General features: G+C 46.4%; 12 non-coding genes and 1 pseudogene across 12 annotated transcripts; all 13 read right to left on the bottom strand.

Annotated features, from left to right (window-relative positions):
- Positions 1–218: 218 nt before the first annotated feature.
- LOC141229280 (U2 spliceosomal RNA) lies at positions 219–409 on the bottom strand. Its single transcript, XR_012295977.1, has one exon. It is a non-coding gene; the product is annotated as a U2 spliceosomal RNA (small nuclear RNA).
- A 1,115-nt stretch (positions 410–1,524) lies between these two features.
- LOC141229281 (U2 spliceosomal RNA) lies at positions 1,525–1,715 on the bottom strand. The gene has a single exon (XR_012295978.1). It is a non-coding gene; the product is annotated as a U2 spliceosomal RNA (small nuclear RNA).
- Positions 1,716–2,830: 1,115 nt separating this feature from the next.
- On the bottom strand, positions 2,831–3,021 carry LOC141229283 (U2 spliceosomal RNA). The gene has a single exon (XR_012295980.1). It is a non-coding gene; the product is annotated as a U2 spliceosomal RNA (small nuclear RNA).
- A 1,115-nt stretch (positions 3,022–4,136) lies between these two features.
- Positions 4,137–4,327, bottom strand: LOC141229284 (U2 spliceosomal RNA). The gene has a single exon (XR_012295981.1). It is a non-coding gene; the product is annotated as a U2 spliceosomal RNA (small nuclear RNA).
- A 1,115-nt stretch (positions 4,328–5,442) lies between these two features.
- Positions 5,443–5,639, bottom strand: LOC141229436 (U2 spliceosomal RNA). The gene has a single exon (XR_012296125.1). It is a non-coding gene; the product is annotated as a U2 spliceosomal RNA (small nuclear RNA).
- A 6,069-nt stretch (positions 5,640–11,708) lies between these two features.
- On the bottom strand, positions 11,709–11,901 carry LOC141229410 (U2 spliceosomal RNA). The gene has a single exon (XR_012296103.1). It is a non-coding gene; the product is annotated as a U2 spliceosomal RNA (small nuclear RNA).
- A 5,528-nt stretch (positions 11,902–17,429) lies between these two features.
- LOC141229446 (U2 spliceosomal RNA) lies at positions 17,430–17,529 on the bottom strand (annotated as a pseudogene).
- Positions 17,530–18,644: 1,115 nt separating this feature from the next.
- Positions 18,645–18,835, bottom strand: LOC141229285 (U2 spliceosomal RNA). The gene has a single exon (XR_012295982.1). It is a non-coding gene; the product is annotated as a U2 spliceosomal RNA (small nuclear RNA).
- A 1,115-nt stretch (positions 18,836–19,950) lies between these two features.
- LOC141229389 (U2 spliceosomal RNA) lies at positions 19,951–20,141 on the bottom strand. Its single transcript, XR_012296083.1, has one exon. It is a non-coding gene; the product is annotated as a U2 spliceosomal RNA (small nuclear RNA).
- A 1,115-nt stretch (positions 20,142–21,256) lies between these two features.
- On the bottom strand, positions 21,257–21,443 carry LOC141229407 (U2 spliceosomal RNA). The gene has a single exon (XR_012296100.1). It is a non-coding gene; the product is annotated as a U2 spliceosomal RNA (small nuclear RNA).
- A 2,412-nt stretch (positions 21,444–23,855) lies between these two features.
- On the bottom strand, positions 23,856–24,046 carry LOC141229391 (U2 spliceosomal RNA). Its single transcript, XR_012296085.1, has one exon. It is a non-coding gene; the product is annotated as a U2 spliceosomal RNA (small nuclear RNA).
- A 1,118-nt stretch (positions 24,047–25,164) lies between these two features.
- Positions 25,165–25,355, bottom strand: LOC141229287 (U2 spliceosomal RNA). Its single transcript, XR_012295983.1, has one exon. It is a non-coding gene; the product is annotated as a U2 spliceosomal RNA (small nuclear RNA).
- Positions 25,356–26,470: 1,115 nt separating this feature from the next.
- On the bottom strand, positions 26,471–26,661 carry LOC141229288 (U2 spliceosomal RNA). The gene has a single exon (XR_012295984.1). It is a non-coding gene; the product is annotated as a U2 spliceosomal RNA (small nuclear RNA).
- Between the last annotated feature and the right edge of the window lie 212 nt (positions 26,662–26,873).

Here is a 26,873-nt window from a genome sequence, read left to right on the forward strand (position 1 = left end):
AGATAGCATTGCATCACATTACATGGCAATGCAATGCACAGTTGCTGAAGTTGAACCAAAATGAGCTTGTAATCTGGCTTCTGCAACTTTGAACATGAAAAATCCAATGAGGAGAAGAAAAGCAAAGCCAAAGAGTCCATCCCCAAATCCGACAAACAAGCAAAATGAACAAAAAACATTGAATTCAATTCTTTCTGATTTTAGAAACTGCATTAAAGAAGGGGTGCACCGGTCCTGGAGATACTGCAATACCAGGTCAATGCGTGGAGTGGACAGAGCAAGCTCTTTTTCCATCTCCCTGTTCTAAAAATCCATTTAATATATGGTCCCCAGATAGGGGACGTATCAGATATTAAACTGATAAGAACAGATACTACACTTGATCTTAGCCAAAAGGCCGAGAAGCGATAACCAGAATTGGTTTCAAACTACGGAGCCACCCAAGGATCCTGAAAAGTCCATTTGTGGAGATGAGCTCCTGGACTCCCGTTAAGAAGACATGTTGTCAACCTCTAGATCCCTTACATGCCTGCACTTTTCGGCTTGCTGCTGCTGCAATCCACGCGTTTTAGATCTGCATAACTCCACCTCTTTAAACACAGCACCTTCACCCCCTGCTGTTCCCACCCGCCTCAACACCGTTGGAAGGGAGGAGAACCAATTAAGGCGGGGGGTGGGGTGGAACGAGCAGCTGTCTACCCTTAGCAGGAGGGCTCCTGATTACATACCTCTCCTGCTGCTGCTGCTGCTGGCTGTCCAGCAGCAGACTGAAGGTGGCTGCTGCTGTGCACAGGTATATAAAGGCTCAGAGCCTATTATGACACGCGCAGCCAGCGTTCCATTGCCACATTCCATCTACTGCAGGCAGGATACCTGGCTGGCTGAATGTCGCTGAGAAGCTCACAGAGACCGCCATAAGCAACAGTTTAACAGAATGCCACAGACTAATCAACCAAACTTTTTGGGTTGGGTTCTCTTTTATAGTCTGCAGGCATTAAATGAAAGAAGTCAGTGTTCCAGCAGAAGGAGACAACGTTTCAGAAAAGGCATTGTAGCAAACCAAAAAAGAAATTTTAAGCGCAGCAGAGTAACCAGCGCACATACCTGTTAGCTCAGGTGAGTTTAAAAGGCTGCTGTTGATAACAAGGGCATTTGCTAAATAGATGGTGTGTGTGCAACAATATACTGAAAGGTCAATTATATTGTGCAGCTTATCTCACCACCTGTAGTTATTTAGGTGAAAGCTCCAAAATGCTTGCCTAATATGTCTGTTTATCCAAAAGGAAGTAAAAAGGGAGAGCTAGAAAGATAGCATTGCATCACATTACATGGCAATGCAATGCACAGTTGCTGAAGTTGAACCAAAATGAGCTTGTAATCTGGCTTCTGCAACTTTGAACATGAAAAATCCAATGAGGAGAAGAAAAGCAAAGCCAAAGAGTCCATCCCCAAATCCGACAAACAAGCAAAATGAACAAAAAACATTGAATTCAATTCTTTCTGATTTTAGAAACTGCATTAAAGAAGGGGTGCACCGGTCCTGGAGATACTGCAATACCAGGTCAATGCGTGGAGTGGACAGAGCAAGCTCTTTTTCCATCTCCCTGTTCTAAAAATCCATTTAATATATGGTCCCCAGATAGGGGACGTATCAGATATTAAACTGATAAGAACAGATACTACACTTGATCTTAGCCAAAAGGCCGAGAAGCGATAACCAGAATTGGTTTCAAACTACGGAGCCACCCAAGGATCCTGAAAAGTCCATTTGTGGAGATGAGCTCCTGGACTCCCGTTAAGAAGACATGTTGTCAACCTCTAGATCCCTTACATGCCTGCACTTTTCGGCTTGCTGCTGCTGCAATCCACGCGTTTTAGATCTGCATAACTCCACCTCTTTAAACACAGCACCTTCACCCCCTGCTGTTCCCACCCGCCTCAACACCGTTGGAAGGGAGGAGAACCAATTAAGGCGGGGGGTGGGGTGGAACGAGCAGCTGTCTACCCTTAGCAGGAGGGCTCCTGATTACATACCTCTCCTGCTGCTGCTGCTGCTGGCTGTCCAGCAGCAGACTGAAGGTGGCTGCTGCTGTGCACAGGTATATAAAGGCTCAGAGCCTATTATGACACGCGCAGCCAGCGTTCCATTGCCACATTCCATCTACTGCAGGCAGGATACCTGGCTGGCTGAATGTCGCTGAGAAGCTCACAGAGACCGCCATAAGCAACAGTTTAACAGAATGCCACAGACTAATCAACCAAACTTTTTGGGTTGGGTTCTCTTTTATAGTCTGCAGGCATTAAATGAAAGAAGTCAGTGTTCCAGCAGAAGGAGACAACGTTTCAGAAAAGGCATTGTAGCAAACCAAAAAAGAAATTTTAAGCGCAGCAGAGTAACCAGCGCACATACCTGTTAGCTCAGGTGAGTTTAAAAGGCTGCTGTTGATAACAAGGGCATTTGCTAAATAGATGGTGTGTGTGCAACAATATACTGAAAGGTCAATTATATTGTGCAGCTTATCTCACCACCTGTAGTTATTTAGGTGAAAGCTCCAAAATGCTTGCCTAATATGTCTGTTTATCCAAAAGGAAGTAAAAAGGGAGAGCTAGAAAGATAGCATTGCATCACATTACATGGCAATGCAATGCACAGTTGCTGAAGTTGAACCAAAATGAGCTTGTAATCTGGCTTCTGCAACTTTGAACATGAAAAATCCAATGAGGAGAAGAAAAGCAAAGCCAAAGAGTCCATCCCAAAATCCGACAAACAAGCAAAATGAACAAAAAACATTGAATTCAATTCTTTCTGATTTTAGAAACTGCATTAAAGAAGGGGTGCACCGGTCCTGGAGATACTGCAATACCAGGTCAATGCGTGGAGTGGACAGAGCAAGCTCTTTTTCCATCTCCCTGTTCTAAAAATCCATTTAATATATGGTCCCCAGATAGGGGACGTATCAGATATTAAACTGATAAGAACAGATACTACACTTGATCTTAGCCAAAAGGCCGAGAAGCGATAACCAGAATTGGTTTCAAACTACGGAGCCACCCAAGGATCCTGAAAAGTCCATTTGTGGAGATGAGCTCCTGGACTCCCGTTAAGAAGACATGTTGTCAACCTCTAGATCCCTTACATGCCTGCACTTTTCGGCTTGCTGCAGCTGCAATCCACGCGTTTTAGATCTGCATAACTCCACCTCTTTAAACACAGCACCTTCACCCCCTGCTGTTCCCACCCGCCTCAACACCGTTGGAAGGGAGGAGAACCAATTAAGGCGGGGGGTGGGGTGGAACGAGCAGCTGTCTACCCTTAGCAGGAGGGCTCCTGATTACATACCTCTCCTGCTGCTGCTGCTGCTGGCTGTCCAGCAGCAGACTGAAGGTGGCTGCTGCTGTGCACAGGTATATAAAGGCTCAGAGCCTATTATGACACGCGCAGCCAGCGTTCCATTGCCACATTCCATCTACTGCAGGCAGGATACCTGGCTGGCTGAATGTCGCTGAGAAGCTCACAGAGACCGCCATAAGCAACAGTTTAACAGAATGCCACAGACTAATCAACCAAACTTTTTGGGTTGGGTTCTCTTTTATAGTCTGCAGGCATTAAATGAAAGAAGTCAGTGTTCCAGCAGAAGGAGACAACGTTTCAGAAAAGGCATTGTAGCAAACCAAAAAAGAAATTTTAAGCGCAGCAGAGTAACCAGCGCACATACCTGTTAGCTCAGGTGAGTTTAAAAGGCTGCTGTTGATAACAAGGGCATTTGCTAAATAGATGGTGTGTGTGCAACAATATACTGAAAGGTCAATTATATTGTGCAGCTTATCTCACCACCTGTAGTTATTTAGGTGAAAGCTCCAAAATGCTTGCCTAATATGTCTGTTTATCCAAAAGGAAGTAAAAAGGGAGAGCTAGAAAGATAGCATTGCATCACATTACATGGCAATGCAATGCACAGTTGCTGAAGTTGAACCAAAATGAGCTTGTAATCTGGCTTCTGCAACTTTGAACATGAAAAATCCAATGAGGAGAAGAAAAGCAAAGCCAAAGAGTCCATCCCCAAATCCGACAAACAAGCAAAATGAACAAAAAACATTGAATTCAATTCTTTCTGATTTTAGAAACTGCATTAAAGAAGGGGTGCACCGGTCCTGGAGATACTGCAATACCAGGTCAATGCGTGGAGTGGACAGAGCAAGCTCTTTTTCCATCTCCCTGTTCTAAAAATCCATTTAATATATGGTCCCCAGATAGGGGACGTATCAGATATTAAACTGATAAGAACAGATACTACACTTGATCTTAGCCAAAAGGCCGAGAAGCGATAACCAGAATTGGTTTCAAACTACGGAGCCACCCAAGGATCCTGAAAAGTCCATTTGTGGAGATGAGCTCCTGGACTCCCGTTAAGAAGACATGTTGTCAACCTCTAGATCCCTTACATGCCTGCACTTTTCGGCTTGCTGCTGCTGCAATCCACGCGTTTTAGATCTGCATAACTCCACCTCTTTAAACACAGCACCTTCACCCCCTGCTGTTCCCACCCGCCTCAACACCGTTGGAAGGGAGGAGAACCAATTAAGGCGGGGGGTGGGGTGGAACGAGCAGCTGTCTACCCTTAGCAGGAGGGCTCCTGATTACATACCTCTCCTGCTGCTGCTGCTGCTGGCTGTCCAGCAGCAGACTGAAGGTGGCTGCTGCTGTGCACAGGTATATAAAGGCTCAGAGCCTATTATGACACGCGCAGCCAGCGTTCCATTGCCACATTCCATCTACTGCAGGCAGGATACCTGGCTGGCTGAATGTCGCTGAGAAGCTCACAGAGACCGCCATAAGCAACAGTTTAACAGAATGCCACAGACTAATCAACCAAACTTTTTGGGTTGGGTTCTCTTTTATAGTCTGCAGGCATTAAATGAAAGAAGTCAGTGTTCCAGCAGAAGGAGACAACGTTTCAGAAAAGGCATTGTAGCAAACCAAAAAAGAAATTTTAAGCGCAGCAGAGTAACCAGCGCACATACCTGTTAGCTCAGGTGAGTTTAAAAGGCTGCTGTTGATAACAAGGGCATTTGCTAAATAGATGGTGTGTGTGCAACAATATACTGAAAGGTCAATTATATTGTGCAGCTTATCTCACCACCTGTAGTTATTTAGGTGAAAGCTCCAAAATGCTTGCCTAATATGTCTGTTTATCCAAAAGGAAGTAAAAAGGGAGAGCTAGAAAGATAGCATTGCATCACATTACATGGCAATGCAATGCACAGTTGCTGAAGTTGAACCAAAATGAGCTTGTAATCTGGCTTCTGCAACTTTGAACATGAAAAATCCAATGAGGAGAAGAAAAGCAAAGCCAAAGAGTCCATCCCCAAATCCGACAAACAAGCAAAATGAACAAAAAACATTGAATTCAATTCTTTCTGATTTTAGAAACTGCATTAAAGAAGGGGTGCACCGGTCCTGGAGATACTGCAATACCAGGTCAATGCGTGGAGTGGACAGAGCAAGCTCTTTTTCCATCTCCCTGTTCTAAAAATCCATTTAATATATGGTCCCCAGATAGGGGACGTATCAGATATTAAACTGATAAGAACAGATTTTTTTTTTTTTTTTCCCCAGATTAAGACCCACATTAATTTATGCATCATAGCGCATATTCACATAACGGGTTCTCAAATCATCATTCGGAAAAACAAAAACAAAATCCCAAAAAGCACAACCCTGCAATTAACTGTTACTTACTGTAAGAAGTCCAATGTGAAAAGTTCCAGAGTGCCTCTGCTGCTGTCTCACCATACTTCTTTTTATCCAATAAATAGGCATAAAACAGTCTAGCAAGAAAAATCTTTCTGCATTCCATGGGGGAAAAAACAATCTTTTTAAAAATCACCAAATTCCGAACGTCCCATAAAACCTCTTTATATATGACAAAAATAATCCAGCTTGCCCGCTTCCTTTGCGAGTACTTAAAATCTTGACCTATTAAAATCCTTTCAAAATCGAAACAATGAAAACCAACTAAAGCAACAAACATACGTGACAACAAGGTAAAAACTTTTTTAGCAAAAAAACAGTCCCAAAAAATATGCTGTATTGTTTCCACCTTATTGCAACCTTCCCTAGGACATAGTTCTTGAACCTTTATCCCCCGGTCATTCAAAAAAGCCCTTGTTGGCAAGCATCCATGCAACGCCATCCAGGTTACATCCTTCTGTCTGTTGCTGATTCCACGCATGAAAAAAAGCTTCCACACCTGTCCAGACTGTGCATTATTACAAAACGGCACATCACATAACATCTCCTTCTTCTTAATACCTGAGACAATCAGTTTTTTGTCCGGTCTAACCATGGAGCTTATCCCATTTTGATCATAGAAGGACCTAAGCACCACATAAAAAAACGGTATCACAAACGAAACTGGTTTTCTTAAATCCTTCTCACACCAGCTCCATTTCTGGAAAAGCCGTCCTGCTAAATATTTGCACATGTCCGCAGTCCTGTTATTGCACTGGGATAATTTATAAATGTTCAAAAAATAATGCATTCTTAAAAATAAGTCAATGTTAGGAAAATCACAACCCCCATTTTCCACAGAACACATAACCATTCCTCTTCTTAGTTTCTCCATTTTGGATCCCCAAAAAAACACAAACAGTTTCCTTGTCACTCTCTTTGTCCAAAGCACAGCAGGTGGGAAAATCAAAGCAGTGTACAGCAGAAGCGGGAGAATCACAGACTTGATTACCAGCACTTTCCCTCTCAGCGACAGGTTCCTTAGTTTCCAAAAGTTCAACTTCTGATCCATTTTGTCTTCTAGAATCTTCAGGCTGCTTTTCCCTTTCAGTTCCTTCTCAAAGATGACACCAAGAACCTCAATTTCCTCCCTACTCTCCACTCCTGCCACGTTAACCTCAACCTGCCTCCCAAAGTTACAAAGCTGGCACTTTCCCCAATTCACCGCCATACCAGCCACACAACAAAAAATCCTTACGTGCAAATTCACTCTATTGAGATCCGCCTGTGAACCACAAGTAAAAACAATATCATCCATATAACTTAAAGACTTGACTGGACCCCCGGATCCCCCAGGAATAAAAACACCAGCCACACACTTGTCAACTTGCACACTTTTTAAAAGGGCCTCCACCACACAGATAAAAAGAATTGGTGACAGGGGACAACCCTGCCTAACTCCCGATAAAATATTAAAACTGGAACTCACATGCCCATTAACTAAAATCTGGCTACTGACCCCACAATAAAAACTCTTAATGACCATCAATAATTTATCCGGAACACCAAGGTGACTTAAAGCAGAGAACAAAAATCTATGTGATATTTTATCAAAGGCTTTCTCCAGGTCCACCGACTGTAACAAAAGAGCATTCTTATTCAAATTAGCCTGATAAATTAAGTCTCTTAGAAGCAGCAAATTATCTGAAATTTTCCTACCAGGCACTGCACATGCCTGATACTCCCCCACCATATCACCTATCACATCTGCCAGTCTACCAGCCACAATTTTAGAAATAATTTTGTAATCACTGTTTAACAATGTTATGGGCCTCCAATTTTTAATATCCCTCATGTCCCCTTTCTTATGAATCAGCGTAACAATCCCCCTACGCATAGAAACCGATAAAATCCCATGAGTAAAACCATATTGCACCACCCGGGAAAACTCCACACCTATAATATCCCAAAATCTAACATAAAATTCAGCAGGAAGACCATCACAGCCTGGCGTCTTGCCTTTCGCCAAGCCATCCACTGCCCGTCTAATTTCATCTTTCCCAACCTCCTCACTTAAAAACCCAATTTTCTCCTCAGGAATATTATTAGTTAATACTTTGCAATAATCATTAATTTCCGCATCACTGGCTCTACTATCGTTAGAGAAGAGTGTTTCATAAAAGGAAAGAATACTGCCAATCATCTCATCCCCAGATACCTCCCCTGCAGGAGAAAAAACAGACTTAAAAACCCCTTTAGGTTTAAAACATTTTTTAAAAAAGTATCTCGAACATTGCTCATTTTCCTCCATGTGCTTTATTTTTGCCTTAAACATAATAGTCTTCCCTTTTTCAATAAGTATCTTCTTCAGTTCGTCCTTCAAATCTGCAATCTCTTTATCCACCTCCATCCCCGCTCTCTTAAACTTATGGAGTACTTCCAATTTTGAAATAACAGCAGCATCATGATCCCTTTTGGCTTTCGCTCTCCTAAAACACACCCCTTTAAAATAACATGCAAATTTCTCCTTAGCCCAGTCCCACCACTCTAGCAAATCTTTAAAAAGGTGCTGTTCAGACACACAAGACAAAAACACTTTATTAAAACCAACCTTAACACTCTCCTCTTCCAGCAGGCTTACGTTCAGCTTCCAGAGTCCCTTTCCAAAAGCCAGGGACTCAGCTATACACAGATCTACCACTATCATCTTGTGGTCAGAAAAAGTCGTCATCACGTGGTTGCACTTGGCCACTTTAATCCCTTCAGACATAAAAACATAGTCAATTCGGGAAACACTACGTCCACTGTCTGATATGTATGTGAACTTATCACTTGGCCCAACCATCAGACCAGCATCCGTGTAGCGTAAATCCTGCACAATCTGATTTAAAATATTAGACGTAACATCAGTCCTACCTTCCGTAGAGCTCTTACGATCTTTTGCGGATCTGACACAATTAAAATCTCCAGCCACTATAGTGAAGTCTCTGCCTGGTAAAAACAACTTTAGAGACTCCAAAAACCCAACTCTTGCTTGTTTATCAGCAGGGGCATAAACATTAAAAACCCGTACCCGCTGACCTAAAAAATCCACTAATAAAAACAAACATCTCCCAGGTATGATTACTTTAAACTCTAAAACCTTTAGACTGGAATTACACAGTAAAATGCCCACCCCTTCATTCCTGTTTTCTGAGCATGGGGACCAAAAAGATTGCCCCTTATTCCACTCACTCTCATGCGGGGCAGATTTAATTACACATTCCTGCAGACAGACAATATCTGCATTCACACTCTCAATGTACTCCAGTATCCCTGCTCTCCTACAAGCAGAACCAATCCCTCGTACATTCAGAGAAGCAACACACAACGCCATCATAACAACAGGAAAAAATCTCCACCATACCCGATCCATCATGAACCAGGAGAAAACCCACTCCTGCCACCCACTTTTCTACGTATATCAGGCGACTCAGAACTCGAGTCCCTGTTAGAATAACCTGGTCTTAGGGAGACTGGATCTTCCTGCCCCCCAGACCAACACCCCTCCACCTTACTTCTTTTAATCACGGAGGCATAACTCTCCTCCTTGCCATCATCTTCCTCCTCATTTTCACTCCAATCACTGTTAACCCTATCACGCTGCTGAGGGGTTATAGTTCCATCCGAATCAGAATCCTCCTCCTCCAAAACCTCCATTTCCTCACCCCCATCTCTTCCCAAAACAGGATTCACTGACTCCGCCATATTAGACAAATCCATCCCATCACCCGGGCCATGCACATCAGCTACTTTGTTTATTACTTCCAGCCCCTCCCTCAAACCAACTTTCTTCTGGCTCCGCCCCTTTTCCTCCATCTTGGGCACCGCATGGTCTCTTCCCCTACCACCATCTTGTTTTTGGCTTTCCCCTCTGAGTCTGAGCCTTCGCCCTCCTCCCCACTTTCCTGCCGAGTCTTCTTCTGCCTCTCTTCAGCGTCCACCTGTGACCTAGGAATCTGAGCCCACAATCTACATTTCCTTGCAAGGTGATCTGCATGTCCACACAAATCACACACCTTATTCATTGGGCAACCACTTGCAACATGCCCAGATTTCCCACAACCTCTACAAACATCACCTTGCACTGGACAATCTTTCTGAACATGTCCAAACTCATGACACTTCCTACAATATTCCATCTGTCCATTATAAAAACAAAATCCCCTTTCTCCTCCGATAGAAAACTGTGCAGGAATGCTCTTGGCACCCCCAATAGCTCTATCATCCGGTCTCAGTTTTACAACATATCTCCTCTTGCCATTTAGATAATTGTATTTGTTCTTCATTCTTCCCAAAAATTTAACCTCACTACAATACCGAGCTAAAAAATTGGAAACAGTCTCATCCGGAACTTTAGGGTTATACATGTGCACAACCACATACTTATATGTCTGCTGGAACAGAGGTTCCAGTGCAATAAACTCTAGGCATTTCAATTCCTTTTCTTCCTTCATTCGTACCAACTCCATGTAGACTCTCTGGCAAATACTCAAAGAAACAAAAGTGATATCATAAATTCCTTGTTTCTGAAAATCCTGCAGTGCCAATACATCCGTTACCTTCAAGCCATTAATGTTCTTCAAGACATCAACGCAAACTTGGTCCAAACCGATTTCTCCTTCATGACCTGCAGCCACCTTCAGACGGACCGAGTCCTCTAATCCACGTGTTTTCTCCACCATTTTTACAGCAGATAAACACAATCGCCGCTCAATCGCACACTAGGGCCCCACAAGGGGGAACCCCAGTCACAACTGCCCTCCAAACAACACCAGCAGCAGAAAACCACCACTGATCTTGCCAAAAGGCCGAGAAGCGATAACCAGAATTGGTTTCAAACTACGGAGCCACCCAAGGATCCTGAAAAGTCCATTTGTGGAGATGAGCTCCTGGACTCCCGTTAAGAAGACATGTTGTCAACCTCTAGATCCCTTACATGCCTGCACTTTTCGGCTTGCTGCTGCTGCAATCCACGCGTTTTAGATCTGCATAACTCCACCTCTTTAAACACAGCACCTTCACCCCCTGCTGTTCCCACCCGCCTCAACACCGTTGGAAGGGAGGAGAACCAATTAAGGCGGGGGGTGGGGTGGAACGAGCAGCTGTCTACCCTTAGCAGGAGGGCTCCTGATTACATACCTCTCCTGCTGCTGCTGCTGCTGGCTGTCCAGCAGCAGACTGAAGGTGGCTGCTGCTGTGCACAGGTATATAAAGGCTCAGAGCCTATTATGACACGCGCAGCCAGCGTTCCATTGCCACATTCCATCTACTGCAGGCAGGATACCTGGCTGGCTGAATGTCGCTGAGAAGCTCACAGAGACCGCCATAAGCAACAGTTTAACAGAATGCCACAGACTAATCAACCAAACTTTTTGGGTTGGGTTCTCTTTTATAGTCTGCAGGCATTAAATGAAAGAAGTCAGTGTTCCAGCAGAAGGAGACAACGTTTCAGAAAAGGCATTGTAGCAAACCAAAAAAGAAATTTTAAGCGCAGCAGAGTAACCAGCGCACATACCTGTTAGCTCAGGTGAGTTTAAAAGGCTGCTGTTGATAACAAGGGCATTTGCTAAATAGATGGTGTGTGTGCAACAATATACTGAAAGGTCAATTATATTGTGCAGCTTATCTCACCACCTGTAGTTATTTAGGTGAAAGCTCCAAAATGCTTGCCTAATATGTCTGTTTATCCAAAAGGAAGTAAAAAGGGAGAGCTAGAAAGATAGCATTGCATCACATTACATGGCAATGCAATGCACAGTTGCTGAAGTTGAACCAAAATGAGCTTGTAATCTGGCTTCTGCAACTTTGAACATGAAAAATCCAATGAGGAGAAGAAAAGCAAAGCCAAAGAGTCCATCCCAAAATCCGACAAACAAGCAAAATGAACAAAAAACATTGAATTCAATTCTTTCTGATTTTAGAAACTGCATTAAAGAAGGGGTGCACCGGTCCTGGAGATACTGCAATACCAGGTCAATGCGTGGAGTGGACAGAGCAAGCTCTTTTTCCATCTCCCTGTTCTAAAAATCCATTTAATATATGGTCCCCAGATAGGGGACGTATCAGATATTAAACTGATAAGAACAGATTTTTTGATTGAATATATCTTTTATTAGCACAAAAAATAAGTTAACAGACAGTGTACAGTGCCGCAGCCCAGTACACACAGAATTCTACATCATATTTACATAGCATGAGGATACGACGCACTAACTAGACACATCACACCCCTATGCTACACAAAACACTCAATCTGAAAGAAAAAGCATGTCAATCAATACAGTACGACGAACTGTGATAAGGGATGGGGATTGGGAAAAAGGGGATGGGGGGGGGGAAATCACAGGCCCGAAGCTTTATTGAAAGACAAGACACATAAGGGGAGAGGGGGAGGAGGGGTTTAGTCCTCATCCTCGTCCTCCGGACCGTCCATGATGGAATAGTCTCTGAGCAGGCTGTGGATCAGCCTGCGGCAGTCCTGGATGGACATCCTCTCCCTCCTCAAGATGAGCCGGTTCCTGGCGACCCAAACGGCATCCTTGAAGCAGTTCATAAGGCGCCAAGCCTCCTGGATGGCTCCGACGGTATGAACCCCAGGGAAGAGTCCGTAAAGCACAGAATGGTGCGATAGGCTCGCCCTGGGGACAGAGTTCCTCAGGTCGTCCTCAAGTGCAGTCAATAGGCGCTGTGCAAATCCGCAGTCCCAAAAAGTGTGCAAAGATGTTTCCTCCACGAAGGGGCACCTTGGGCAGTACCGGGTCTTGCACAGGTTCCGGGCATGCATGAATGACCGGACGGGCAGTCCGCCCTGAATCGCCATCCACGACAAGTCCTTGTGCCCGTTGGTCAGCCTGTCAGACGACACATTTGTCCACACAGTCTCCAGCGTGTCCTGGTGAAGTCCTGTGATGTTCTCCACGTCATCCTTGGCTCTGATTAGCTTGTGGATAGTTTTGGGCTTCCACAAGTCGGGCTTGAGTCCCTCCAGTTGATGCTCCCCCACAAATCGAACGACGTCTCCGTAGAACCATGGCGTCGTCCAGTTGTAGGGGAAGGAGCTGTCCCACTTGTCCCAGCCGAGTCGCCTCCAAAGAGGAAGCAGGAAGAAGCGAGACATGGACCTGCCCGCGGAGCCATTCTTGACTTGCAAAGTCCGGCGGACACAATCACACACAAAAGAGGATCGCAGGAGGGTGGGGATATCTGGAACGCCCTTCCCACCCTTGCGAGGCTCCTTGTACATGACGGCCCGCCTGACTCTGTCCATCTTGGATCCCCAGACAAAGTGAAACACTGTCCTGGTAATGGCCCTGCACACAGTGACGTGTGGGGGCCAGGCCTGCGCCGTGTACTGCAAGATGGGCAGGACCTCATTACGCAGGACGAGTGCCTTACCCTCACAAGTGAGGTGTCTGAGGCTCCAGAGTCCGATCCGTTGCTTCACCTTGGCCAAGCGTTCTTGCCAGGACTTGAGGGCCGCTCCTTCCTTCCCAAACCAGACTCCCAGCACCTTGAGGAAATCCGGTTGAATGTTGAAGGGGAAGGGGGCGGAGGAGGCCGGCTGCCAATCCCCGAAGAGCATGGCTTCCGACTTCCTGCAGTTGACTTTGGCCCCTGAAGCCCGGCCGAACCTCTCACACGTCTGGACGAGGGCGTCGACTGAACCACGATCAGCGCAGAAGACGGTGACGTCGTCCATGTAGAGCGAGCACTTGACCTCGTGTCGTCCCGGACCCGGTGCGGTGATCCCTCTGATCTCTCCATTCTGCCGGATAGCCTCTGCGAAGAGTTCTATAACACAAACAAAAAGAAGAGGTGATAGAGGGCAGCCTTGTCTGACCCCAGAGAGGACAGGGAAGGGGTCAGTCTTCCAGCCGTTCACCAACACCGAGCTGTGGATATCAAAATACATCAGACGGACATACGAACAAAACATGTTACCCAAACCTAACCGGTGCAGAGCTCGGCCCATGAACTCGTGGGAAACCCGGTCGAAGGCCTTCTCCTGATCCAAGGAGACCAGGGCCGCGTGTGCGTGGCGGACCTTGATGTACTCGACCGTGTCCCGCACGAGAGCGAGGCTGTCTGCGATGCGACGTCCAGGGATGCCGCAGGTCTGGTCCGGGTGGATGATCCGTCCGATGACCGTCTTAAGTCGTGTCGCCATCGTCTTGGCCAGGATCTTGTAGTCCACGTTGAGCAGAGTGATGGGACGCCAATTCCTCAGGTCGCACCTCTCTCCCTTCCGCTTGTACAGGATCGTGACCATTCCTTCCCTCAAAGATGGAGGCATTCTACCCTCCACCACCATCTCCTCGTACAGGTCCAACAGGTCCGGACAGATGAGGTCTCCCAGCGCTACATAGAGCTCCGCTGGAAGACCATCACTGCCCGGGGTCCTGCCGGTCCTAAAGGATTTAGCGGCAGAGAGCAATTCGCCCACCATCAGAGGTTTGTCCAAGGCTGCCGTGCCTGCAGGATCAAGATGGTTAGTGATACCTGACAGGAACTTATCAGCAGCGTCGGGGTCGGTAGTCTTGTGGGAGTAGAGTTCGCTGTAGAAGTCGCTGACGACCCTCATCACGTCCTCCTTCCCACGTCGCATGTTTCCGCTCTCGTCTCGCAGCTCGTTCAGGGGCGTGTGACCGGCATGAAGTTTCCTGAAAAAGAATGAATTACATTTCTCACCCTTCTCCAGATTCTCCACTTTGGAACGGAAGACGATTCGCTTGGACTCCTCCTCAAAGTGCCTTTTCAGGCTCTTCTTGGTCTCCTCCAGCTCCTCCCTCACGTCCCAGCCGCAGTGAAGAAGGTCCTGCAGCGACCGCAGCTCGCGCTGCAGCCCTCTGAAGTCCCTCCTCTTCTCACACGCCTGTTGTCGACCCTTGGCCTGAAAGAAACAGCGAAACTCAAGTTTAACATATTCCCACCAATCAGAGACTGTTTGGAAGCTACCCTTGTAGGACTGCCACATTGCGTAGGCTGCTCTCAGCTCCTCCACGACTTCATCCTGAGCCAGCAGAGCACAATTCAGCTTCCAGGAGCCGGGGCCGGACGGAAAACCGTCGCCGAGGACACTTTGTAAGTGAATGGCTCTGTGGTCGGAGAAGAAGCAGGAGACCATCGAGTGCCTACTCTGCCTGACTGCCCGAGAGGTGAACACAAAGTCAATCCTGGAGCGGAGTGAGCCATCGGGTCGGCTCCACGAATAGTTCGTGGAGCCTCTCCCCATGGAGCCCACCACGTCCTGAAGAGAGGCCTCGGTTACCATCTCGATGAGCAGCTTGGACGTGATGTCCAACTTGGCAGATGTGCCAGAACTACGACCATCCTCCTCGATGGGGCAGTTGAAATCCCCAGCCATCACTAAGGTCCTGGTGGTGGCAAGCTGAAGCCGCAGGGTCTGGAAAAGCTCCAAACGCTCATTCTTCAGTGGGGACGCATACACGTTGATGAACCTGACAGGTTCTCCCGCCCAGTTGCCATCTACAACAAGAGCCCTGCCGCAGATGAGCTCCTGGACGGACTCAAGCGTGAATGCGCCCCCCCTGATCAGAATTGCGACCCCCGCAGACTTGCAGTCACCCCCACCGGACCAGTAGGATGGACCGTGGGACCACTCCCTGGCCAGATGTTTGAAGGACCTAGAGGAGGGAAGGGAACATTCCTGCAACATATAAACATCACACAACTGGGAAGTAAGGAAGGCATAAATAGTCTGACGTCTGAACTTGTCCTTGATGCTCCTGACATTAATGGAAAATAAGTTAATATTAGCCATCATGTAGGGAAAAAAGAAAAAGTTAGCGCAGGCAATACACCTTAGTTACCACTCCGGTCGGGTGGTCCTTCGTCGGTGTTGACTGCTGGTGACGGGATCACCAGCAGGCCCTCTTCCTCCATCTGGTCAAGCAGCGCGGCCTCGATCTCGGCGACCACCAGTTCCTCCTCTTCTGGCTCGGCCACCAGGGTCTCAACCATGTGCTCCATCTCTTCTGGCTCAGGGAGGGTATCCTCCTTTTCGCCTACGAAATCCAGAATCTTCTTTTTGGAGGATTCAGTAGCAGGGCTGTCCTCCACCTTCCTCTTTCCCCGGGTTGGAACTGGGGAGACAAGAAGGGGAAAATCCTCCTCGGAATAGATAGCGGCGGGTGGAGGAAAGGTTAATTCCACCGCTACCATGGTCTGGGGAGGGAGAGTGGCTGCCGGGGCAGGGGAAAGGACACCTGCTGAGGAGTAGGGGAAGGAGGAAGAGGAAGTGGAATCCTCAGCAGGGGTGGCCGGGGTGGGGGGGAATTGGACGGGGGTGGCAGGGGGAGGGATCGAGAGAGGGGTGACAGAACTCTTACCCTCCTTTGACTTTTTCTTCTGCTTCGGAGCTGCTGGGACCGTCGCTGGGGCTTTGGCCACCGACTCCTTGACCGCTTTGGCCTTGGTCGTCTCGGCCTTGGCCGCTGGGGCCTTGGTCGTCGCGTCCTTGACCTTCACAGGCCTGGTCGTCGGGGCCTTGTCCTCCGTAGCTGGGGTCGTCGCAACCACCGATGCCCAGGATCTCTCACGCTTGGGGCAATCCTTGTACAGATGAGCCGCCAGCCCACACAGGTTGCAGGATGTCTTCTTCGGGCAGTCCTTCGAGCTGTGTCCCGTCACTCGACAAATCCTGCAGGCATCCTCCTTGCAGTCCTTCATCTCGTGGCCGTTCTTGCCACATCTCCTGCAGTTCCGCGGCATTTCCGGGTAATAGATGAGGCCGTAGGAGTTGCCCAGGGAGAATGTCGGGGGCAGGTGCCGAAGTCCGTCTGAGTACGCCAGGTCCCTGTGAAGTCTAACGGTCACCGACCACTTACCTGTCCAGAAGCCGAGTCCATTCAGGATGTGAGAGGGTTCCTTCACAACCAAACAGAAGCGTCTCAGGAAGGTACAGATGTCTTGGCCTGGGGTGTGCGGGTTGCGCATGGAGACCGTGATCCTCCTTTCGTCCCTCTGGATAGGGCAGCTACCTGTAAAGGCAGAGAAAGAATTATCCGGTCCTTTTGCGCTTACCATTTCCCAGAACCTCCTGCAGGTGTTCACAGTGGCGAAGGTGACGAAGAAGATCCCCGTCAAGAAGGTCTGGATGCTGAGGGTGTCCGACCTGGAGAAGCCTCGATCCAGCAGCATCTTCTGGCAGAACACGTCCGAGGACATATCCGGCACCCTCCCATCCACTTCCTTCAGCTTCAGGGCCACCGTCTGCCGCATCCATGGCTCCAGGGCTGGAGCTTCGTGGCGGGGCTTCTGGGGTCCCTTCTGCTGGCCAGTCGTGGAGGCAGAGTCCTTGGGGTCAGAATCGGCTCCTGGCTGGGCCCTCCTGGCTGTCCCCTGCTCCAGGCTCTTCTTTTCGGCCTTCCTCGCAGCGCTTGCCATGGCTTTCCTCCTGCAGTTACTTCTTGGAGCTGGATCTGGAACTCTTCCCGGAATGGGTGGAGCTATGCAGATTCTTCTCCCGTCGTGTTCTGGACAAATTCCCCGAAAGGTCTTTGTCTCGATGATTTTCTTCCTCGAAGATTCCACAGGACAGCCCGATTCTTCTCCGAGTCTTCGTCTTCTTCTGGATTCTTTAGAGCTTCTTCCTCCCACCGATATCCGCCTTCCTTCTCCGATGTCAGCTGGGCTCCGAAGCTCTTCTCCTTCCGAGTTCGATCGCTCTCGTCAAGTGTAGATCGTGATAAGAACAGATACTACACTTGATCTTAGCCAAAAGGCCGAGAAGCGATAACCAGAATTGGTTTCAAACTACGGAGCCACCCAAGGATCCTGAAAAGTCCATTTGTGGAGATGAGCTCCTGGACTCCCGTTAAGAAGACATGTTGTCAACCTCTAGATCCCTTACATGCCTGCACTTTTCGGCTTGCTGCTGCTGCAATCCACGCGTTTTAGATCTGCATAACTCCACCTCTTTAAACACAGCACCTTCACCCCCTGCTGTTCCCACCCGCCTCAACACCGTTGGAAGGGAGGAGAACCAATTAAGGCGGGGGGTGGGGTGGAACGAGCAGCTGTCTACCCTTAGCAGGAGGGCTCCTGATTACATACCTCTCCTGCTGCTGCTGCTGCTGGCTGTCCAGCAGCAGACTGAAGGTGGCTGCTGCTGTGCACAGGTATATAAAGGCTCAGAGCCTATTATGACACGCGCAGCCAGCGTTCCATTGCCACATTCCATCTACTGCAGGCAGGATACCTGGCTGGCTGAATGTCGCTGAGAAGCTCACAGAGACCGCCATAAGCAACAGTTTAACAGAATGCCACAGACTAATCAACCAAACTTTTTGGGTTGGGTTCTCTTTTATAGTCTGCAGGCATTAAATGAAAGAAGTCAGTGTTCCAGCAGAAGGAGACAACGTTTCAGAAAAGGCATTGTAGCAAACCAAAAAAGAAATTTTAAGCGCAGCAGAGTAACCAGCGCACATACCTGTTAGCTCAGGTGAGTTTAAAAGGCTGCGGTTGATAACAAGGGCATTTGCTAAATAGATGGTGTGTGTGCAACAATATACTGAAAGGTCAATTATATTGTGCAGCTTATCTCACCACCTGTAGTTATTTAGGTGAAAGCTCCAAAATGCTTGCCTAATATGTCTGTTTATCCAAAAGGAAGTAAAAAGGGAGAGCTAGAAAGATAGCATTGCATCACATTACATGGCAATGCAATGCACAGTTGCTGAAGTTGAACCAAAATGAGCTTGTAATCTGGCTTCTGCAACTTTGAACATGAAAAATCCAATGAGGAGAAGAAAAGCAAAGCCAAAGAGTCCATCCCAAAATCCGACAAACAAGCAAAATGAACAAAAAACATTGAATTCAATTCTTTCTGATTTTAGAAACTGCATTAAGGAAGGGGTGCACCGGTCCTGGAGATACTGCAATACCAGGTCAATGCGTGGAGTGGACAGAGCAAGCTCTTTTTCCATCTCCCTGTTCTAAAAATCCATTTAATATATGGTCCCCAGATAGGGGACGTATCAGATATTAAACTGATAAGAACAGATACTACACTTGATCTTAGCCAAAAGGCCGAGAAGCGATAACCAGAATTGGTTTCAAACTACGGAGCCACCCAAGGATCCTGAAAAGTCCATTTGTGGAGATGAGCTCCTGGACTCCCGTTAAGAAGACATGTTGTCAACCTCTAGATCCCTTACATGCCTGCACTTTTCGGCTTGCTGCTGCTGCAATCCACGCGTTTTAGATCTGCATAACTCCACCTCTTTAAACACAGCACCTTCACCCCCTGCTGTTCCCACCCGCCTCAACACCGTTGGAAGGGAGGAGAACCAATTAAGGCGGGGGGTGGGGTGGAACGAGCAGCTGTCTACCCTTAGCAGGAGGGCTCCTGATTACATACCTCTCCTGCTGCTGCTGCTGCTGGCTGTCCAGCAGCAGACTGAAGGTGGCTGCTGCTGTGCACAGGTATATAAAGGCTCAGAGCCTATTATGACACGCGCAGCCAGCGTTCCATTGCCACATTCCATCTACTGCAGGCAGGATACCTGGCTGGCTGAATGTCGCTGAGAAGCTCACAGAGACCGCCATAAGCAACAGTTTAACAGAATGCCACAGACTAATCAACCAAACTTTTTGGGTTGGGTTCTCTTTTATAGTCTGCAGGCATTAAATGAAAGAAGTCAGTGTTCCAGCAGAAGGAGACAACGTTTCAGAAAAGGCATTGTAGCAAACCAAAAAAGAAATTTTAAGCGCAGCAGAGTAACCAGCGCACATACCTGTTAGCTCAGGTGAGTTTAAAAGGCTGCTGTTGATAACAAGGGCATTTGCTAAATAGATGGTGTGTGTGCAACAATATACTGAAAGGTCAATTATATTGTGCAGCTTATCTCACCACCTGTAGTTATTTAGGTGAAAGCTCCAAAATGCTTGCCTAATATGTCTGTTTATCCAAAAGGAAGTAAAAAGGGAGAGCTAGAAAGATAGCATTGCATCACATTACATGGCAATGCAATGCACAGTTGCTGAAGTTGAACCAAAATGAGCTTGTAATCTGGCTTCTGCAACTTTGAACATGAAAAATCCAATGAGGAGAAGAAAAGCAAAGCCAAAGAGTCCATCCCAAAATCCGACAAACAAGCAAAATGAACAAAAAACATTGAATTCAATTCTTTCTGATTTTAGAAACTGCATTAAAGAAGGGGTGCACCGGTCCTGGAGATACTGCAATACCAGGTCAATGCATGGAGTGGACAGAGCAAGCTCTTTTTCCATCTCCCTGTTCTAAAAATCCATTTAATATATGGTCCCCAGATAGAGGATGTATCAGATATTAAACTGATAAGAACAGATACTACACTTGATCTTAGCCAAAAGGCCGAGAAGCGATAACCAGAATTGGTTTCAAACTACGGAGCCACCCAAGGATCCTGAAAAGTCCATTTGTGGAGATGAGCTCCTGGACTCCCGTTAAGAAGACATGTTGTCAACCTCTAGATCCCTTACATGCCTGCACTTTTCGGCTTGCTGCTGCTGCAATCCACGCGTTTTAGATCTGCATAACTCCACCTCTTTAAACACAGCACCTTCACCCCCTGCTGTTCCCACCCGCCTCAACACCGTTGGAAGGGAGGAGAACCAATTAAGGCGGGGGGTGGGGTGAAACGAGCAGCTGTCTACCCTTAGCAGGAGGGCTCCTGATTACATACCTCTCCTGCTGCTGCTGCTGCTGGCTGTCCAGCAGCAGACTGAAGGTGGCTGCTGCTGTGCACAGGTATATAAAGGCTCAGAGCCTATTATGACACGCGCAGCCAGCGTTCCATTGCCACATTCCATCTACTGCAGGCAGGATACCTGGCTGGCTGAATGTCGCTGAGAAGCTCACAGAGACCGCCATAAGCAACAGTTTAACAGAATGCCACAGACTAATCAACCAAACTTTTTGGGTTGGGTTCTCTTTTATAGTCTGCAGGCATTAAATGAAAGAAGTCAGTGTTCCAGCAGAAGGAGACAACGTTTCAGAAAAGGCATTGTAGCAAACCAAAAAAGAAATTTTAAGCGCAGCAGAGTAACCAGCGCACATACCTGTTAGCTCAGGTGAGTTTAAAAGGCTGCTGTTGATAACAAGGGCATTTGCTAAATAGATGGTGTGTGTGCAACAATATACTGAAAGGTCAATTATATTGTGCAGCTTATCTCACCACCTGTAGTTATTTAGGTGAAAGCTCCAAAATGCTTGCCTAATATGTCTGTTTATCCAAAAGGAAGTAAAAAGGGAGAGCTAGAAAGATAGCATTGCATCACATTACATGGCAATGCAATGCACAGTTGCTGAAGTTGAACCAAAATGAGCTTGTAATCTGGCTTCTGCAACTTTGAACATGAAAAATCCAATGAGGAGAAGAAAAGCAAAGCCAAAGAGTCCATCCCAAAATCCGACAAACAAGCAAAATGAACAAAAAACATTGAATTCAATTCTTTCTGATTTTAGAAACTGCATTAAAGAAGGGGTGCACCGGTCCTGGAGATACTGCAATACCAGGTCAATGCGTGGAGTGGACAGAGCAAGCTCTTTTTCCATCTCCCTGTTCTAAAAATCCATTTAATATATGGTCCCCAGATAGGGGACGTATCAGATATTAAACTGATAAGAACAGATTTTTTTAATTGAATGCGTCAGAAGACGCGACATAAATTAAATTCCATTTGCATGGATAACCAAAAAAATGTCGCCTACGCCTTCATCATCCGAATTCAACTTTTTGTTTTTTTTAAGAAAATTTAATGATAATTAATAAATAAAACATAACATAACATATCCTTACATCAACAACAAAAAACTTCCAACAAAAACATCAACTCAACATTTTTCTTCTTCCACGTTTCTTCTTCCTCCATGACATGTCCAACAATTTCCAGTCAAAACCTTGCAGCAAAATCTTTTCATCTTCTTCAGCTTCAGCACTGGTATCAACACAATCCTGCATTACTTTCTCTTTTCCCTTATCATCCACCTTCCTTTTTTCCTTAACGTCTTTACTTCTAGGTACTCTCTCCAGTCTGCAAAACATAGAGTCCCCAACTCCTGAGAACTCCTGCTTCTCTCCCACAAACTCCTTCTTATTTTCAACTACTTGTATATCTTTGTCTTCTTTCTCTTTACAATCTTCAAACGATTCTTCAAATATCTTTTTCCCTTTCTCCTCTTTTTTCCCACCTTCCTCATAACAAAATCCAGGTTTCCCATTATCAATTCTTCTTTTACCATTTTCCACATAACTGAATCCACATTTACCATTTATAACAATCCTTCCTAAACTTAGTTCATTTTGTCCATTTTCCCAAACTAGGAAACTTCTCTTCCCATTCCAGACTCCCACTTTATTTAAGTAGTCCTTCTGGAATTTTACCAAAATACTCCATGGCTTCAAAAACTCCATCACTTCCTCCATCTCTACAAAGGGGTCATCCATACAGATAACCACCTTTTTCGGCCTTCCAGCAAAAAGAGCATTAACTCCAATTTCTTTTCCTTCCCAATTCTTGAGAAGACAAATACACTTTTCTTCAGACTTCAGTGTTACGTCAAATACCTTTTTAAACTTGATTTCTTGCATACAAAAAATGTCCTCTTCAATGATCGTCCCATACTTGAACAGAATATCCAAGATCTGATTCTCCTCCAACGAAAAATCCTCTAACTCCGTCTTCACATAGAACCGTAAACAGTTCCTCTTCCTCGTCAACTCCATCTTCTTCCTCCAAAAGAACTGCCCCCCACAGCTATGTGTGGTGACACGATGATCGCCTCTCGTTGCCCAGGGACTAATCCGACTCCCCAATAGCAGCAGGAGGGTGAAGCCCTGCCGTTAGACAAAGCGATCCCCCCAGGCCAAGGAGCCGGGTACCCTGGGCACCTCCTAGCCAAGGCCAAGGCAGCAACTGGTAGATCACTGCACCTGATCTTAGCCAAAAGGCCGAGAAGCGATAACCAGAATTGGTTTCAAACTACGGAGCCACCCAAGGATCCTGAAAAGTCCATTTGTGGAGATGAGCTCCTGGACTCCCGTTAAGAAGACATGTTGTCAACCTCTAGATCCCTTACATGCCTGCACTTTTCGGCTTGCTGCTGCTGCAATCCACGCGTTTTAGATCTGCATAACTCCACCTCTTTAAACACAGCACCTTCACCCCCTGCTGTTCCCACCCGCCTCAACACCGTTGGAAGGGAGGAGAACCAATTAAGGCGGGGGGTGGGGTGGAACGAGCAGCTGTCTACCCTTAGCAGGAGGGCTCCTGATTACATACCTCTCCTGCTGCTGCTGCTGCTGGCTGTCCAGCAGCAGACTGAAGGTGGCTGCTGCTGTGCACAGGTATATAAAGGCTCAGAGCCTATTATGACACGCGCAGCCAGCGTTCCATTGCCACATTCCATCTACTGCAGGCAGGATACCTGGCTGGCTGAATGTCGCTGAGAAGCTCACAGAGACCGCCATAAGCAACAGTTTAACAGAATGCCACAGACTAATCAACCAAACTTTTTGGGTTGGGTTCTCTTTTATAGTCTGCAGGCATTAAATGAAAGAAGTCAGTGTTCCAGCAGAAGGAGACAACGTTTCAGAAAAGGCATTGTAGCAAACCAAAAAAGAAATTTTAAGCGCAGCAGAGTAACCAGCGCACATACCTGTTAGCTCAGGTGAGTTTAAAAGGCTGCTGTTGATAACAAGGGCATTTGCTAAATAGATGGTGTGTGTGCAACAATATACTGAAAGGTCAATTATATTGTGCAGCTTATCTCACCACCTGTAGTTATTTAGGTGAAAGCTCCAAAATGCTTGCCTAATATGTCTGTTTATCCAAAAGGAAGTAAAAAGGGAGAGCTAGAAAGATAGCATTGCATCACATGACATGGCAATGCAATGCACAGTTGCTGAAGTTGAACCAAAATGAGCTTGTAATCTGGCTTCTGCAACTTTGAACATGAAAAATCCAATGAGGAGAAGAAAAGCAAAGCCAAAGAGTCCATCCCAAAATCCGACAAACAAGCAAAATGAACAAAAAACATTGAATTCAATTCTTTCTGATTTTAGAAACTGCATTAAAGAAGGGGTGCACCGGTCCTGGAGATACTGCAATACCAGGTCAATGCATGGAGTGGACAGAGCAAGCTCTTTTTCCATCTCCCTGTTCTAAAAATCCATTTAATATATGGTCCCCAGATAGAGGATGTATCAGATATTAAACTGATAAGAACAGATACTACACTTGATCTTAGCCAAAAGGCCGAGAAGCGATAACCAGAATTGGTTTCAAACTACGGAGCCACCCAAGGATCCTGAAAAGTCCATTTGTGGAGATGAGCTCCTGGACTCCCGTTAAGAAGACATGTTGTCAACCTCTAGATCCCTTACATGCCTGCACTTTTCGGCTTGCTGCTGCTGCAATCCACGCGTTTTAGATCTGCATAACTCCACCTCTTTAGACACAGCACCTTCACCCCCTGCTGTTCCCACCCGCCTCAACACCGTTGGAAGGGAGGAGAACCAATTAAGGCGGGGGGTGGGGTGGAACGAGCAGCTGTCTACCCTTAGCAGGAGGGCTCCTGATTACATACCTCTCCTGCTGCTGCTGCTGCTGCTGGCTGTCCAGCAGCAGACTGAAGGTGGCTGCTGCTGTGCACAGGTATATAAAGGCTCAGAGCCTATTATGACACGCGCAGCCAGCGTTCCATTGCCACATTCCATCTACTGCAGGCAGGATACCTGGCTAGCTGAATGTCGCTGAGAAGCTCACAGAGACCGCCATAAGCAACAGTTTAACAGAATGCCACAGACTAATCAACCAAACTTTTTGGGTTGGGTTCTCTTTTATAGTCTGCAGGCATTAAATGAAAGAAGTCAGTGTTCCAGCAGAAGGAGACAACGTTTCAGAAAAGGCATTGTAGCAAACCAAAAAAGAAATTTTAAGCGCAGCAGAGTAACCAGCGCACATACCTGTTAGCTCAGGTGAGTTTAAAAGGCTGCTGTTGATAACAAGGGCATTTGCTAAATAGATGGTTTGTGTGCAACAATATACTGAAAGGTCAATTATATTGGGCAGCTTATCTCACCACCTGTAGTTATTTAGATGAAAGCTCCAAAATGCTTGCCTAATATGTCTGTTTATCCAAAAGGAAGTAAAAAGGGAGAGCTAGAAAGATAGCATTGCATCACATTACATGGCAATGCAATGCACAGTTGCTGAAGTTGAACCAAAATGAGCTTGTAATCTGGCTTCTGCAACTTTGAACATGAAAAATCCAATGAGGAGAAGAAAAGCAAAGCCAAAGAGTCCATCCCAAAATCCGACAAACAAGCAAAATGAACAAAAAACATTGAATTCAATTCTTTCTGATTTTAGAAACTGCATTAAAGAAGGGGTGCACCGGTCCTGGAGATACTGCAATACCAGGTCAATGCGTGGAGTGGACAGAGCAAGCTCTTTTTCCATCTCCCTGTTCTAAAAATCCATTTAATATATGGTCCCCAGATAGGGGACGTATCAGATATTAAACTGATAAGAACAGATACTACACTTGATCTTAGCCAAAAGGCCGAGAAGCGATAACCAGAATTGGTTTCAAACTACGGAGCCACCCAAGGATCCTGAAAAGTCCATTTGTGGAGATGAGCTCCTGGACTCCCGTTAAGAAGACATGTTGTCAACCTCTAGATCCCTTACATGCCTGCACTTTTCGGCTTGCTGCTGCTGCAATCCACGCGTTTTAGATCTGCATAACTCCACCTCTTTAAACACAGCACCTTCACCCCCTGCTGTTCCCACCCGCCTCAACACCGTTGGAAGGGAGGAGAACCAATTAAGGCGGGGGGTGGGGTGGAACGAGCAGCTGTCTACCCTTAGCAGGAGGGCTCCTGATTACATACCTCTCCTGCTGCTGCTGCTGCTGGCTGTCCAGCAGCAGACTGAAGGTGGCTGCTGCTGTGCACAGGTATATAAAGGCTCAGAGCCTATTATGACACGCGCAGCCAGCGTTCCATTGCCACATTCCATCTACTGCAGGCAGGATACCTGGCTGGCTGAATGTCGCTGAGAAGCTCACAGAGACCGCCATAAGCAACAGTTTAACAGAATGCCACAGACTAATCAACCAAACTTTTTGGGTTGGGTTCTCTTTTATAGTCTGCAGGCATTAAATGAAAGAAGTCAGTGTTCCAGCAGAAGGAGACAACGTTTCAGAAAAGGCATTGTAGCAAACCAAAAAAGAAATTTTAAGCGCAGCAGAGTAACCAGCGCACATACCTGTTAGCTCAGGTGAGTTTAAAAGGCTGCTGTTGATAACAAGGGCATTTGCTAAATAGATGGTGTGTGTGCAACAATATACTGAAAGGTCAATTATATTGTGCAGCTTATCTCACCACCTGTAGTTATTTAGGTGAAAGCTCCAAAATGCTTGCCTAATATGTCTGTTTATCCAAAAGGAAGTAAAAAGGGAGAGCTAGAAAGATAGCATTGCATCACATTACATGGCAATGCAATGCACAGTTGCTGAAGTTGAACCAAAATGAGCTTGTAATCTGGCTTCTGCAACTTTGAACATGAAAAATCCAATGAGGAGAAGAAAAGCAAAGCCAAAGAGTCCATCCCAAAATCCGACAAACAAGCAAAATGAACAAAAAACATTGAATTCAATTCTTTCTGATTTTAGAAACTGCATTAAAGAAGGGGTGCACCGGTCCTGGAGATACTGCAATACCAGGTCAATGCGTGGAGTGGACAGAGCAAGCTCTTTTTCCATCTCCCTGTTCTAAAAATCCATTTAATATATGGTCCCCAGATAGGGGACGTATCAGATATTAAACTGATAAGAACAGATACTACACTTGATCTTAGCCAAAAGGCCGAGAAGCGATAACCAGAATTGGTTTCAAACTACGGAGCCACCCAAGGATCCTGAAAAGTCCATTTGTGGAGATGAGCTCCTGGACTCCCGTTAAGAAGACATGTTGTCAACCTCTAGATCCCTTACATGCCTGCACTTTTCGGCTTGCTGCTGCTGCAATCCACGCGTTTTAGATCTGCATAACTCCACCTCTTTAAACACAGCACCTTCACCCCCTGCTGT

Source organism: Phyllobates terribilis, unplaced genomic scaffold (genome assembly GCF_046119375.1).
Source record: "Phyllobates terribilis strain yellow unplaced genomic scaffold, ASM4611937v1 Scaffold_472__1_contigs__length_1415193, whole genome shotgun sequence".
Lineage (NCBI taxonomy): Eukaryota > Metazoa > Chordata > Amphibia > Anura > Dendrobatidae > Phyllobates > Phyllobates terribilis.